This window comes from Amblyomma maculatum, chromosome 1 (assembly GCF_055883805.1).
Source record: "Amblyomma maculatum isolate TAMU_Amacu chromosome 1, ASM5588380v1, whole genome shotgun sequence".
Classification (NCBI taxonomy): Eukaryota; Metazoa; Arthropoda; class Arachnida; order Ixodida; family Ixodidae; genus Amblyomma; species Amblyomma maculatum.
This window is the reverse complement of record NC_139344.1, coordinates 456,867,666-456,883,488: the sequence shown is the minus strand read 5'-3', so window position 1 is coordinate 456,883,488 and position 15,823 is coordinate 456,867,666.

Sequence of the window (15,823 nt, the reverse complement as noted above, 5' to 3'; positions counted from 1 at the left end):
CTACCTGGCGTAGTGAAGCTTTCGCTTCAAAGTTCTCCTTAACTCTGAATCAAACTTCTAACCCACCGATCATCAGCCGAGAGCGTTAAGCGACTACGCCACGCTGGGCACGTGAGAAATATATTGTGCATTCGGTTGAAGGGACGACAGCAGAGGCGCCGAGCATTGCAGAGCAGTACAGGAGCACGCCGAGCGAGGGTGTACTGTCCTTCCACGGGAACGCTCTCTTCGTGTCGAGAGCACCCCTTCACGACCACGTGACCGCACTTCTCTCCCCAGCATTCTCCGCCTGCCCGCAGTGGCGTCAGTTGCAACCCGAGGCGAAGCAAACGCTCCGTGAAGAGCAGCTTGTTTTGTATGCCTTTTTTTTCACAGTGCGGCGATTTTCCGCCTTTGGCCCTTTCGACACGAGCAGCGACTCTCAAACATGCATACAGCCACTGAGCAATGCTTTCCGCTCCTGACGCAATTTCGCATTATTCCGACGAGCTCGCCGAGAGCCAACGCTTTGCAGCTGTCATTTTGAGCGTCGTCGACTCAAGAGAGAAAAAAAAAGGACGGCGCGGATACTACGCCTTATGCCATGTGGCTTCCTCACACTCACTTTAGACGAGACAGCATCATGGTGCATGATGTTTTACAAGGAGGGCTAGGAAGGCACGTGAAGCTATGAAGACCAAGCGCCTCAATGAGCTCCCCATTGCCGCCTTGTGGAGCTGCTCGTCTCTAATCCGGCGTGGATGACTGTGTGATCGGCGCAAAGTTCTGGCTAATAAACGCTACAGATAGAATCAGCCCCAAAGACTTTCGCCGTACGCTCTGAAGGGCTCTAAGTGCCTCAAAAAGTTTTATTTTTGCCTTGGCCTTAAACGCGATGGTCGGCATCCTTTGATCTCTGCGCGTATGACCGGGTATAGATAGAACAGTAGGCTATGGCTGAACCTTGCGGAACTTTCCCGCTTTAATCAATCCCCTGCGCGAGCACTGGAACCCACGAACAGAAGCGTCACGGCGATAAAAAATAACCCCGCGCGGACCGGTCTTGGCAGCATGAGATATGTTGTCGGAGTGGACCCTGGTTTGAGAAGCAGTCACTACAGTGTGCTCTATTCGAAATTTGTGCTTTTTCCAAGGCTACTCTGAAACGTGACCATGTTCGATTCGATTTTAATAATTACGAATCTACAATGCCTGTGTCGTATCAAACCAGACCTTTTTTTTTCTAGTGTTCTTAAAGTGAGTATAAAAGCTTACATGGTCAACTTGACCATCCAGCGAACACAGCCTGGCAGCAGAAGCGAGACACAGCAACACACAGAAGCTATCGTCCAAAAAGAAAAGAAAACAAAAACGAAGACACATTTTTGGCATGCCACGTGTTGTGGGATCGATTCACTTAAAGCCGCGAACAGTATATTTAAATCACTATGGAACTGTGTATATTGTGTATAATTAAATTAGTAAATCCATAAATATTCATGACAAGTTGCCGATAAAGCAAGTCTTGTTTATCAGAACTGGGGCAGCCGCCTGATCAAAGATTTGCTTGCAGACGTTGTGTTGAATTAAGCGCTGTTTCACACTACAACCGTGAGCTTGTTTTATACCAGGTCTACGGTTATGAACCTGAGGTTCAAGTTCCAGTGAAATTCGTTGATAATGTCAAATACACGATTGGATTTCTTGGGGAAAATTCTGGTCGTGGTGACTAGATGAGGCACAAGAGACCATAATAAGGTGCAACAGTGAGGATGTAGGGTACATATTTTAAGTTTGAATGTTATTGCATACATACTCAAGCAATACTATGGTCTAGGGAGCACTGTGAACTCAGGTATCAATGTTTTTCTCATTATTATTGTACTCAGCGTATTTGTTCTGCAGTAAATTTATGCTCGTTACTCACGATATCAATATTGTTCATCATACCACTTTACAGCAATAAAACCTGAATAATTGGGCTCTGTTTATGAACGAGGTGCCCAATTGTACCTTCAGTGCCTCGCATGCAGTGAAAGAAATATATTTTTTCAATGAATTGAATAAAACGATGTTTGATATATTATTTCAAAGTCGCTCATTATATATATGTCCAGCATAGTTTTTGTGCAGTTAATGAATTGCTTTTAGGTTAGAAACCGGTATTGTTCTTCGCACTATTTTACAATATAAAATCTGAACACTTTACTCTGTTTATGAAAAAGGTATATAATTTTACTTCATTACCTCGCCTATAACAGAATGTGCATTCTGTTGAGCGAATGCAATGGTAGGATATTCTTTTCGTTGTTCCAATATACACTCCTAGCGCATCTAAACTATTTCCCCTTTCGTGCGCAGACTCTTTCTGACCTTATGTGGCAGTTCATGGCACGCAGCCCGAGCGGAAGTTCGATTTCAGGGGTCCTGGGCCTCAAGGTAAGCATAGGTTTGAGCAGTGGTCTTTAAAAAAATACCTGTCCAATTCTCGTGCAGTGTTCAATTAGGGTTAGCTGCTGGCGAAGGAAAGTAGCGCTTGCTCAACGCCCTCATTCAGTGTCTTACAATTTTTTTTGTCATTTAGGCTTCTACGGTCGAACGAGAAATCTCAAAATGATTTGACTTGTCTCATTTCTAGTGAGCGTTTGTTCATGTTTAAGTGTAGATGGTCAGTTTGCTGGAGCGCAGTTTAGCCCCGCACTGGGAGTTTAAGTGGGTAGTTAAGCTGAAGCGGTGGGAATTCCTTTGTAAGGCCCACGAAAAGCTAGTTACGAAAACTAGAAAACGCGCACGAGCAATAGGCGTGTCATCAATTGTTACCGCAACGTACAAATTTTTAAGCTGCATTTCTAGCACTAAAGATATATGGGCAATCAATAATTATGCGCCTCCTTGCCCCCCTCTGCTCAGCCCGCGCCTGCGCGCAAGAAAGAACGAAGTAAACAAGCCTCGGCGGCGCCCTTGACCCCGTCCCACCCGCGTAACTTGGGAGCGTCCAATCAGTGAGCGCACCCAGTAAGCTCATGTGACGTCCACGGCAGGAACTCGTGCAGGATGCCTCGCCCCAATCGATCGCGAGCGATCGCCAGGAGCACTGAGCACAGCTCTTCAGCGCCCGTTCCTGCATTTCGCATCGTCGTTGTCCCTCGTAACTACAGCAGGGGCAACGCGCGCTCCTGCCGCTGCGTGTACCCCCTCCTCCTCGTGTTCTCCGGCTGCTGTGTGGGCTCCTGCCGCCACCGGCCACCGCTGCGTGCCCCCCCCCCCCCCCCCCCCCACCCCTCCTTCCTCCGTGGCGGCGACCGAGCGTGTTCTCAGATTGTTGCGCGCACTACTGCTGCCACCGTTCGCCGCTGCGTGCACCCGCCACCCTCTTCCTGCGTGGCGGCGTTGACGAAGTGCCGGATCTGCATCAATGAATCACGCTGCGTGCATCCCAAGCCGAAACGCACAACCACGTTGACTTGCTTCGCTAGCGGCTTCTGCGGCATCACTCAGTCTCTGGTATCTCTTCGCCACGCAACGTTCCTATGGGCCCACGCGTCGTCTCCCGCGACCCCCGATAACTTAATTACCCTCTTCGCTCCTCCTCCAATGCCACCTCTCTGCGGCGGCAATCAGAGCACCGGATCAGTGGCGGTGAGTCTCGATATGTACACGTACCACCCGAGCTGAAACGCAGCCGCTGCCGTTCGCAACTACGAACCACCTGCCTAAAAGTTGTCTGTAATTGTAAACTCCCTTGTTGGCAACGGCGATCCACATGTTTGTGCGAAAAAAGGAAAGGGGCGCCATCATCATTGAAATCTGCCGCACGACCAAGTCCAAGCCTAGAAATGGGATTAGAGACAAGCTCTGCACTTTGTGTCTTGCATAAAACCGTTTCGAGCAGAATATGGCTGCTTTTATCAGCCTGAACTCTGCAACAGCGACTCACTGCGCCGCGAGCTTTCGGTACTGAAACGGTGAAAGACTGACAACGTTAGTGCCGTAAAGGGATTGTGCACTGTCGCTCACATGGTACTGAGTGAACAAAATTCAGTTGACATGCTTTGTATGGTTGCAAAGCCCGCAAGACAAGGAACAACGCACGTTGAAAGCTCTCTCGGGTTGCGAATGTATTTGGCTCCTCAGAGTAAACGTCACGTTAGCCGGCACGGACGAGCTTTCCCTCTGCGCTGTTCTCCTCTCTAGCACACGCGCAACACGCGGTAAATTTAAACGCTTGTATTTAATCAGTGATTACTCTAAGTGTCGTACGTAATTTGAAACACAACTTGGCAGATGTTTTTTATTTATTTATTTGTACCTCAAACGTCTTCTAGAGCTGTTACATGTGATGGACGATGAGGTTGAAAGTTTAATGTATTTTAACACCGCTTCAGTGTCCTTTCAAGGGTATAACTGGATAGTGATTATTAGAGACATTTAGTATAGCGTACACAGACACACGCAAAGGAATAGCGCAGGCGAAAAATATCGTGACGTGCACTTCGCATGCGCTGTACGATATCCGAGACCGAGCTCTTTCGTACGATCGGCCAGCGTACACTGAAACTTGAGTTTATCGTACCCAGCCCTCACGTACGATGGGAGATCAGCGTTTGGGCGCGCTGCCGCCTATAAATGGCTCACGGGGTCTTCGCTTTGCCTCGTGTAACATTCAGCTCAATTATATAGTGAATAATTTCTAGCGAAGTAGATGCGCGCTTGAGTAGCCTCTCCCGCATCGGTAGCTGCACATCTGAACGTTTGGCTCAGATGATGCACGAATTCAACTTACTCCAAATCAGTTTACAGTTGACTGCATTCCGGTGAACGCTGTTTGTTTAGGGCGCATGTCTGCTCCCAATGTTGCAATCTATTCTCCATTACCTTACACACACAACAATCCTGGACGACTTAACTGCTGTCAAAGCCGGAATTTTTAATTCAGTCTTCTGAAGCATCGGCACAAAATCTGGATTTTTCCTCAGGCTGTGCTTTGGAACCCATAAAGGACCAGCTTCACAGCTCGTCACTTTCCTTTTCTTAAACAACGTCATAGTGGAGGACTTCGAAAATTAGTCTGTCAGTTTGGGATGTTACACGCTATGAGCTGAACCAAACATTGATGTTCTAATTTCCTGCTCGAATTATGTTTTGTGTAGTGATACCAGCAATTCCCTTAACTACTACACAGTAAGTGGAATATATCTCTGTTGAATGTTCTTAAGACGAACGCGACGCACGCACGCCAGCCACTTGAGTCACAGCAGAGAGCGTAGGCGCTCACAGGGTCTGAAGCCCTCCGTTATGCGTCACTTAAGGCGGTGAAGTGTAACAAAGCATAGGCGTTCACCTTCGCTTTGTAAACACGACCACCTTCTTATTAAAACCATTGCAGCATATGCCTGGCAAACACGTCTGTACGCGGTAACCGTAAATGTAGTGCTATCTCAATTTGAAGAGATGTATTGTTCTGCTCAAAAACAGTGCAAAGCTCCTACGTGCTTCAGGTATCTATTTGTAAATAATATTTGCCTCTCGTTTAGCTTGTTCTTAGCGATCTTTTTTTCTTTCTTCAGCTTGCACTTCGGCTTTCTGCGTCGTGAGAGGTAAATTTAACTCAAGACGTACCACCTGGGGAAGATTCGTACCAGTGCACCGTGCGTTTGAATCATTATGTTCGATGAATGTTCCGTGCTCGCTGCTTTTCATAACCGACGAAGCACTGCTTAAGAAAATAATACAATATAAATTGTGTAATGGACAGCTAGGGCTCTAAAGAAAACTATTCTTTCTGACTATCTTACAGCATGTTACCTCACCGGAGGTGAAAGTATCCATTCGAGACGATAAGGCTGCAAAAGGTTCGCAACTTAAAAAGGTAAGTCAATCTCTGGTACACAGTTTCAGTTTGCGAGCTTTAGCTTCAGTGTACTGTGAACACAAACATTGAAATCAGCTGCACATTAAAATGTCCGGCGGCTTTTCATTGGCACCCTAACATTCACACATTAAACAACAAACGTTTGCGACATGCTTGCACTTTCAAGCGGTGAAAAGAAGATTAATCGTCTCCTCAGGATGCCAGATTCGCACACTCTGCCCCATCGGTCAGAATATATTGTACGCATGCTAACTGCGGGGATGGCTGGTAACTCTTAGTTAACAAATAATTAGTGCGCTTAGTCAAGAGGGAACGTCACAGGGCCCGATTCAACAAATTCCATTTGAATTGGTTGGACAATATGCTGTTCGCACCCATAGTGTCACCGCTCCACTAGTGTAAAGAATGCCACACTTGATGACCTTGGCCAATGCTGACTGGCAGGAGGGTAAAGGGCAAAGAAAATAGATTCAATTTTAGGACTGACAACATGCTATTTTAAGCAAACGAGCGTTGTTAAAGCGCCTTCTGTGGTGGAATGACAGATGCTGACACCAAAGAAGGTCCATCGGGTGGATGAAGAGGGCCTGAACCGGCTGCTCAGCAACCTGCCCACCACGGGCAGCCCCTCAGCCATGATGCCCCATTTGAACCACGGCCTGCATCTGACACGCCAACAGCGCGAACGGCTCCTGACCGCATTCGAAGGCGTGGTCTGCATTATCTTCGCTGTCGTGCTGTGCATCCTGTTCCTTTACGGCGTTACCACGACAAGGCCGCTGTGTCGCACCGAGGTGTGCCGCTCCTACGCACAGGTTCGTGCGGAAGAGAAGGCCAACTTGCCCAACATACTTATTCGGCGCATTGCGAGCTGCTCAGCTAAAGCTATACCCATGTGGGATGGACCCTTCGTGGGTTGTAGTTGTTATTGTGATGTCCTGCTTTCTCTAACCTCTTCCAAGTCACTAGAATTGCCGGTGAGAAAGGGTATGGGTAGGATGGAGGGGCTCTGACAGGAGGAACCTGCCTCTGCAGTGCAAAATGGGGGTATATATGAAGATCTGAGACGCGATTTGTTCTTGACGAAAGACGTCGGAGCTTAGCATCCTCCTTCTGTGCAGTAACTGATAAGGTGATGACACCCAGTGATCGAGTGGGAGACGGCTACATGCTGCAGAGAAGTTAGAACGTAGTTCTGTATTGAGCATGCAGCATTCAAGATGCGAGCTGCTAGAAGTTATTAATGCGGGCAGGCAATATTCAACGGTGCTGTGCCTAGTGATTCTACCTTTAAAATTTCATATCGGCAAAACTTTAGGCTGCCAAAATTGTGGATCATTGCGCTTGCGAAGCATTATCACAACATGACTTGCAATGCAGCATTAATAGCATTCGCTCGGAGATAAAACAGCGCAGAATAAGCGCTAACGGAAACAAATTTTGTAGAGGGTTACACAGGTCTCGGTTTGATGTCTCTGCGTGAATCTCGTGTTCTTGATCATGTGCAGCTTGTGTTGTGTTGTCATTCTGTCTTCTGCCTATATCGGATCTAGTATTCTGATTTGGGAAGATAGCGCCGTACTTTCATGGTGTCTCCATACTCTCCAATCTTACAGTTAATGTCTTTTCTCTTTAAGCATGTATGATTGACTCAGTGCTGCAACCTCTCCTATCATACGGCTGGCAGTGATTATTCTTCAGAATTAAGATGCTCAAAAAAAAATGTATGCTAAGGCATCCTTATCGTGTGTACAATTGCTCGGATGAGTGCCTAATGAGCGGACCACTATGATGTTATTAAGATATAATCCAGGCTGTAATGAATTGCGAGATTTCATGCTCTCTAGATGTGCCTACAATTTATGCTCTTTTGCCTTGGATTCTGTTTTCGGCAATAACTGGTAGCATTGTGAGAAGACGACACTTGAAATGAGTGTTTGAAACGTCCTTAGTAGATATCCACTTCAATTTAGCAGGCGCTGCTTCTCGGAAAATAAAGCGATCAAGTGTTTGTACACTTAACGGTTCAGTCAAGTGCAGAAACACTTGATCGCCTCGTTAACTGTAACTGTTCAGTTAAGTCCAAAATTTTCCTCTCTCTTGCCCTTTTCAACACATTCGTTATTTCGTTTGTGGCCCAGATCCGCTTGTCGCCCTTCCTTCCTTCCTTCCTTCCTTCCTTCCTTCCTTCCTTCCTTCCTTCCTTCCTTCCTTCCTTCCTTCCTTCCTTCCTTCCTTCCTTCCTTCCTTCCTTCCTTCCTTCCTTCCTTCCTTCCTTCCTTCCTTCCTTCCTTCCTTCCTTCCTTCCTTCCTTCCTTCCTTCCTTCCTTCCTTCCTTCCTTCCTTCCTTCCTTCCTTCCTTCCTTCCTTCCTTCCTTCCTTCCTTCCTTCCTTCCTTCCTTCCTTCCTTCCTTCCTTCCTTCCTTCCTTCCTTCCTTCCTTCCTTCCTTCCTTCCTTCCTTCCTTCCTTCCTTCCTTCCTTCCTTCCTTCCTTCCTTCCTTCCTTCCTTCCTTCCTTCCTTCCTTCCTTCCTTCCTTCCTTCCTTCCTTCCTTCCTTCCTTCCTTCCTTCCTTCCTTCCTTCCTTCCTTCCTTCCTTCCTTCCTTCCTTCCTTCCTTCCTTCCTTCCTTCCTTCCTTCCTTCCTTCCTTCCTTCCTTCCTTCCTTCCTTCCTTCCTTCCTTCCTTCCTTCCTTCCTTCCTTCCTTCCTTCCTTCCTTCCTTCCTTCCTTCCTTCCTTCCTTCCTTCCTTCCTTCCTTCCTTCCTTCCTTCCTTCCTTCCTTCCTTCCTTCCTTCCTTCCTTCCTTCCTTCCTTCCTTCCTTCCTTCCTTCCTTCCTTCCTTCCTTCCTTCCTTCCTTCCTTCCTTCCTTCTGAAGCACGCCCCATTAAACATCACTGAAAGGTGAGCTGTAGTTAGCGGAAACAAGTAGTGCTCGGTTAACTATTTCAGAATGTTATGATCAGTGTACAACTAATTTAGCTTGAAAAACAATACGTGGTGGGCATACTTTGTCTGATGCTTCAGAGAAGTGCACGGAGGAAAATTTATTCAACCTCTGATGCACAGGCTAAAATAGGTGACACCTGTTAATGAAGCTAGCAGTTTATTTATTTATTACATTACCCTCAGGGCCTGTGGTCATTACAGAGGGAGTGGGAATTATAATAAAAATCAGAATGAAACAAAGTGCAAGAATGACAAATGTAATGAAAGAAAACAAGACAAGTCAAACAGTGAAGTGCATACCATGCTCAGGAACAAAAACAAAAAAAATTTGCTACATAGTCACGTAAAAATGGTTACAAATAGCAGACTTAAACAACAATGTGTGTTCAATTGATGTGATGGAGGAGGGAAGGCGGTTGCACTCTGCACTTTTCTTGGGCAGAAAAAAATAAAAAAGGACATTTGTTCGACAAGTAACGAAAACTTTATGGCGGGGATCTATACTAGCTGATACATACGTAGGTTGCGATACAAGTTCGCGTTTCAGGGAAGAATCATGAAAGAACACTTTATGGAAAAGACATAGAGCGGAAATATTTCTTCTAACTTTCACATCGGTTAAATTAATGTTATACTTCAGAAGAGAAACACTGGTTATAAGAGAGCAATTGAAAGCTATAAAACGAGCAGATTTCTTCTGAACAGCTTCAATTTCATTGATAAGAGACTGTTGTGATGTGTCCCGAATTGCTGACGCTTATTGCAATTTAGGACGTACAAGGGACTGACAAAAGTTTAGTTTGAAATGTAACGAAGATTGAAAAAAAAAAAATTCCGCCTTAAGTAGCCAAGAGTTCGGTTTGCATTGCTTATTATGTTTTTAATGTGAATATTCCAGGAGAAATTGCAGGTTATGTAGACACCCAGGTACTTATATGAAGTAGCATGCTCTAAAGGACTATCATTTATTTTGTATTCTGATAATTGGGCAGGATTTAAACGGCGTGAGATTGTCATGTGCTGACATTTGTTAATATTGAGAGTCATTAATCATGTGCTGCACCAGACTGTCAGAGGGTGTAGTTATTGTACGATAAAGGACACAGTCGTCAGCACAGAGTTTATTAAGAGAATTAGCGCATACAGGGAGGTCATTTATATATATTAGAAATAGTAAGGGACCTAATACAGAGTCTTGAGGGACACCAAAGATGAAGAAGCACAACCTTTAGCTAATTAGTTAACGAGATTGGTCGGTAATCAAGCGGTAGTTGTGGTTGAAAGCGGAACCACCTTCCCCACTTTCCAGTCGTGCGGCAAAGTGAACACTGAATAGATTGTGTGAAAATATGCGGTAATAAAATAGATGTATACACTTCTGTGTTTTTCAGAAATTTTGAATTAATTTCTTCGATGCGAGAACAGGATGAGAGCTTTAACTTACGAATTAAGTTCATTATCCCAACAGAGTCAACAACTATCGGATTTATAGGAAACAAAATCGCTATTGCACAAACCAGGCACAGCAGTAGCTGAAGAATCATAAAAAACATTTACAAAAACGACATTCAAAACAGAACAGCAGTCTTCATTGCGCACGGGATGGTCGTCGGAATCTAACAGCGATACGACAGGTTTCGCTGATGGTTTGATAATACTCCAATACTTCGATGGGTTACTTGAAAGAAGTGAGGGAAGTGTCTTGTGAAAGAAAGCATGCTTGGCCTCTCTGACTACTGCTACACTATAAGAGTTAAGAGCTTCGCGATAAGCTGGCCAGCGATCAGGTTTATTCACTGTTTTTGCTGACCGAACAAGACGCTTTTTTGTTGAGCAGCCTTTTCAGTGTAACGGTAAACCGCAATGATCGCTGTTTTCTGGAGATTACTTGCTATAGAACGTATCTGGCAATAAGAGATATAACTTATTCTTAATACCCAATTGTCATCAACTGAGTGATCAAAAAAACAAGAGACAATTCCAGCTCTCTAGTGATTGAAGTAAAGTCGGCGTTACGGTAATTTCTGATTGGCTTGAAGAAATTCGAGAACAAATGGAACTTTTTGTGTTGAAAAGCATGAAACAATGATCGCTTAAACCCGTAAAATACCTTACCGAATCGATAAAGTCTAGCGTACTTGTAAAAGGTAAATCTAGTACGTTAGCTGAAGTATAGGCTGAAGTCGCTGCATAGATTAATAAATGATCCACATTCAGATGACGGTTCAGTGACAGTTGAAGAGCAAGATGTCCAGTTTATTTTTGGAAAATTAAAGCCACTTAATAATATTATTGGAGTTTGTGGAAACCTCAGAGTTAAACTGTTCAAAACGACATCTAAATAATCAATAAATGTAGATGTAGAATTCGGTGAAATATAGCATTCAACTAGCAACAAATTGTGATGACTGTAACGTATATTCACACAAATTAATTCCAAGGGAGTGCTAATTTCAACCAAATTAGACCGAAAAGTATCAGCCACGCCAATCAATACCCCTCCTCCAGACCTAAGGTCCCAATCGTAACAGTAAACAGTGTAATTCTTGTCACAGCTGAAGAATTCTTCGTTGTCAATTTTTGCAGACAACCAGGTTTCTGTAAATACAACAATATCAGCTGAAGAATCATCGCAAACCGAGGATAAGGCATCGCGTTTATTCATGATGCTTCTAACGTTTGAATATATTAGTGACAATGCATGACGACTGGCACCGATGGGCATATGCGCTGTTAAAATGACATTGTTAGGCTCAGTGGCGCTTGAGCAGTTGAATGTCTCAAGTTCACAAACATTGTCTGAATTTATCGCATATACAAAGTATGAAGTTAGATATCACTTGAAAATTATTTTTGAGAGCCGTGTTGAGCGGGTGTGTAGAAATAATTAGACAGGAAAATATTGATGAAGTTTGTGAAAAAATTGTTTAAATAATTTACAGCTTGCACTAGTAGAAGAGAGGGCATGATAATTGTTAGGTGAGGTTGTTATTCCAGATTTGCACAGGGGAACCATCTTCTCATTTTTCTACTGGGTGGACAGTATTGGGATATCAAGTTGATACTGAGAAAAATTTGTTACAGAATAACAAACAAATGTTATGTGGTAGGTTTAGCCATGCCTGATGGATCGATGTAAACCATGTGTTATATTAAAGAAGGTTGAAAATTTTTAAAAAGGTAACTGGCGTCATATTCATTTTAGCTCTTGGGATTATTTTTGATTAATGGGGCAATGGTGGGCCCCCGGTAAGAAGCAAGCTGTTTTATTTTTCTCTAGCTAATGAACTAAATAGATTCATTAAATTTTAAGTATTTATTTGCTGGAGTGTATTGCATTTGTGCTTTTGAAGCTCGTTCGCATAACAGTAATGACGAGGGAAAAGGAACGTTCTTAAAAAGTGTGGCGCACGTTACAGGGCAGACAAATATCCTGATAAGCAGCCTGCTGCGCAACCAGGCCCCATTCTGTAACGCAGATCGTAGCGCAAGGACCCAGTAATTTCGTCCATTTGTTGGCATCACATAGCCAGAGGAGCGCGCAGCAGTGCGTTGTCAAATTCGTTCCCACCGCAACCTCGCTGAAAGCACAGCGTTGGTATCCATTGTGCGCAGTCATTTTGGTCGCTATCCGGCCTTAAAGCTGTGATGCGATGCAGTCTACGTCGTATTCCCGCTGGCGCTGTGTCGTGATGTGATTGCACATACCTGTGGACTTTCAACGCGCGGCACAATTTCTTCAACCGAATTTTTATCTTGGCTCTACTATTTGGAGGATGAGGTCCAATTAAGCACACGCCAGATCCCCTAAAATTAAAATTTAGGAGGCTAATGTATTGAGGTTATTAGCGAATTAAAGCATTATTTCTTTTACCTACTGTCTGCCGTAGCCCCTAATATTGCCCACCGGCTAAAGTAAGAACAAAGCCAGTTAGCTTTTTTTAAACTTCGAATCTCTTAAATATTTAAATATTTCTCCCGGTGTAGGAGGCATATCCATGCAATTTATTGGTGGCTGAAAGGTGCATTAACCGTATAGGCTGAAAATAAATTATTGAAAAGTATTCCTAAGAGTTGATGCACATGCCTTGCTGGAATAGCGTCCTCTAACTCGTCTGCCATTATGATAAATTCGTCAGTTTGTGGGTTAATAACACCCCAGAGTTTAAATTTATAAATGTGTGATGATAGCATGAATGATAAAGTCCCAGGCGGCAATGCAGGTATGACAGGCGTCAGACCGGAATTCTTGTACGAATGATTCGATATCTGTGGTCAATGCGCTTTTCTTCGACTTCTGTTCTGGAGACATCCGCTTGACTATTGTTTGTGACTCCGGATCATGTCCAAATGACGCCCGACATACATCAAAAGGCAGGCATTTAAATGTTTCCCGAAACCTGCTATCAGGACCCACTTTTAGTGAAAAACAATTTGTTTCAGTAGCAGTAGTATTTATTTGGTCATGTATAACCACGGCCGGTCTCGAGGGAGAGAGCGCGCGCTCTTTCTTACGGCCTTCTCAATCGCCGCGTGAACAATGGGAACTTTTCTCCTTGAGTCACGCTCTGCGCCGCCGCAAGGGGCGTGACCTGCTCACTGTTCGCTCCGCATCTTCTTCAGTGGCGGCGGGTGGCTTTTGCCTGGTTTCGTGCTGTCGCCCGTGGGTTTCGTGGTGAGTGCAGCCTCTAAATGAAAGATTACAGAAGGTAGATGCTGCAGCGGCATCCTGTCAGCGTGCTACACACGTGAATGGAGTCTTTATATTAAAAAACACTGTCGCTCAGCAAACGCTCGACAAGCATATGACATGTATTGCGGCATTGTATCTACTTTTGTTCATTCTAATCTGAATTTTTGCCCAAGCCTTTACAAGAAGATGAATAAAAAAAGTGAATGAGCAGTGATAACATCGAAGCTTGTTCAAGGCAAACATAACAGCAACAATGGAGCAACAATGGAAAAACCGTCTTTCAGCGCTAGATGAGAAACCATCGAGGTAACACCGAAGATGAAAATAATTTTATAAAAATGTAATGTAAGTTGCACAATGCTTACATGACATGAAGTATTAGTAGTATAACGTCAGAGTAAACGATTTTAAGTTTTGTTTTCAATTTTGCTATTGCTTATAGGCCAGCAAATGTTTTATGTTGTATTATAAACATTATTTTAATTTTGCAAATAAACGTTGGTTTAATGAAATGTTTACATGATATCATGATTATTTCATGAAAAAAACAGGAAATCTATTTCAAGCTCTAAATTCCTAGCAATATTTTCTTTCTTTTTCTAGTATTTTTTTGAACTAATAATTCTTTGTAACTATCTGTGCAGTAATGCCTGCCTTAGAGAGCAATCGCTGCCCCATTATTTTGGTAGAATGCGTTGCTTATTACACATTCGCCACTGTTACTCAAGGGACACTCCTTAATAATGGATATAAAAGCTTTTCTCTGTGCTATTTATTCAAAGGTGACTATAGGAGTTCGCGCTGTATTGCGTGCCTAGGCAGCTAGTGTCGACACCGACGAAATCATTTCAGCTCTACCGCAATCAGTAACCGAGGAACTGAAAGAAGTGATGGTATCTCCTGTCATCCCATTACCCACTGTCACGTATTCTGGTTTAGCTTACGTCGCTGGATACATTGTGAAGTTAATCAGTGACTTCGGGTGTGACGCTTGTGCTATCCTTCTTGAAACCAGCGAAAGAAGCAGCCCCATGTACACTATTCTGAGAGGACAAGATCCTAGCGGACTGCATTATCCAAAACCAGAGTTTGTAGCCCTCTTGGACAAGGTTGTGTCTTTTTTTGAAAAAGCTGTCGTGCACCTACCACACACAAATGTCCTTGAAGTCCTTCAAATCTTAATCCAACCAGCACTTGAGAACTCACCTTTGCTGATCGAGTTGCCCGGAAGGCATTGACAATAGCAAGGTCCGCTTCTTTAATATGTGAGAAATTTCTCAGACTCCTTGTCAATTATGCTAAGAAGGTGACAGACAGGAACGAAAGGCCAGCTCCTTATATGTGCACAAACCGTCCAAAAAGATTTTGTCTTTAATTTTCTAGCCGCATGCACCGTTTTGGTGAATGAGTGCAATGTGTTGACTTTGAAGGATATTTTTTTTATTGCTTGCTGCTCTTTTCAATTATGCATATCTGTTTATGCCCATATTTCCTCGATTAAATGTTTTTTTATTACTGGTATTAAACTGACTACGACTGTCTACGTGTGCGTCAGTCGTGAGGCTACGTATACATCTGCTGTCTTTCAACCTACTGATTTATTTTAGGCGAAGCTAGAACAGCTCACTCCACTAGACAACTGAAATTTCAACTGTATGCGTAAATTTTTGTTCCTTACTCTGAATCTGAGACGTGCTATGAATTTTCGTCAGTGCCTGTTTTGCTCTAAACGAAAACGGCAGCGGTGGACAGAATACTTTGAATATTCACCGAAAAGTTTGCCATGCAGACTAGCGTCAGGTCGCGCTATACCTGCTTACAGCTTTCAAAGGCACACAGCATAAAATGGTGCATATAGTTTTGTGAAAAATTTAGGGGCAAAAAGTGTTGATGTAAGTGCACCCGAAACTTCATTCGACCGTGCGCGACAGCACTGACGAAGGGGCGCGCGCTCTCGCGCGCACGCGCATTATTGACTATTTTATTGCTCATACACGATAAATCAGACGCTGATTACGGCTCCTTCCTATAAGCCATAAGGGGTGAAATATCAGAACCTGCCGGTTGCAACCGATGCGGGCGGAGCAAAAAGCGGGCGCGCGTTTCCCTTGAGCGTGAACGGCTGTAGCGGAGGAGCAGCAGTGGGGCGGTGGCGACCCCACCGAGGCGCGCCGGGCGGTGGAAACAGACCCCATTGGAGAGGCCGTAAGAGAAGAGAGAAACGCGCTCTCCCTCGAGACCGGCCGTGGTATAACATGCCCGCCAGTTGAGGAAAAGGAGGAAACCAAAGCAAGCGCCCATGTGGCCTACACTGCCGATTAGAATCTTGGAG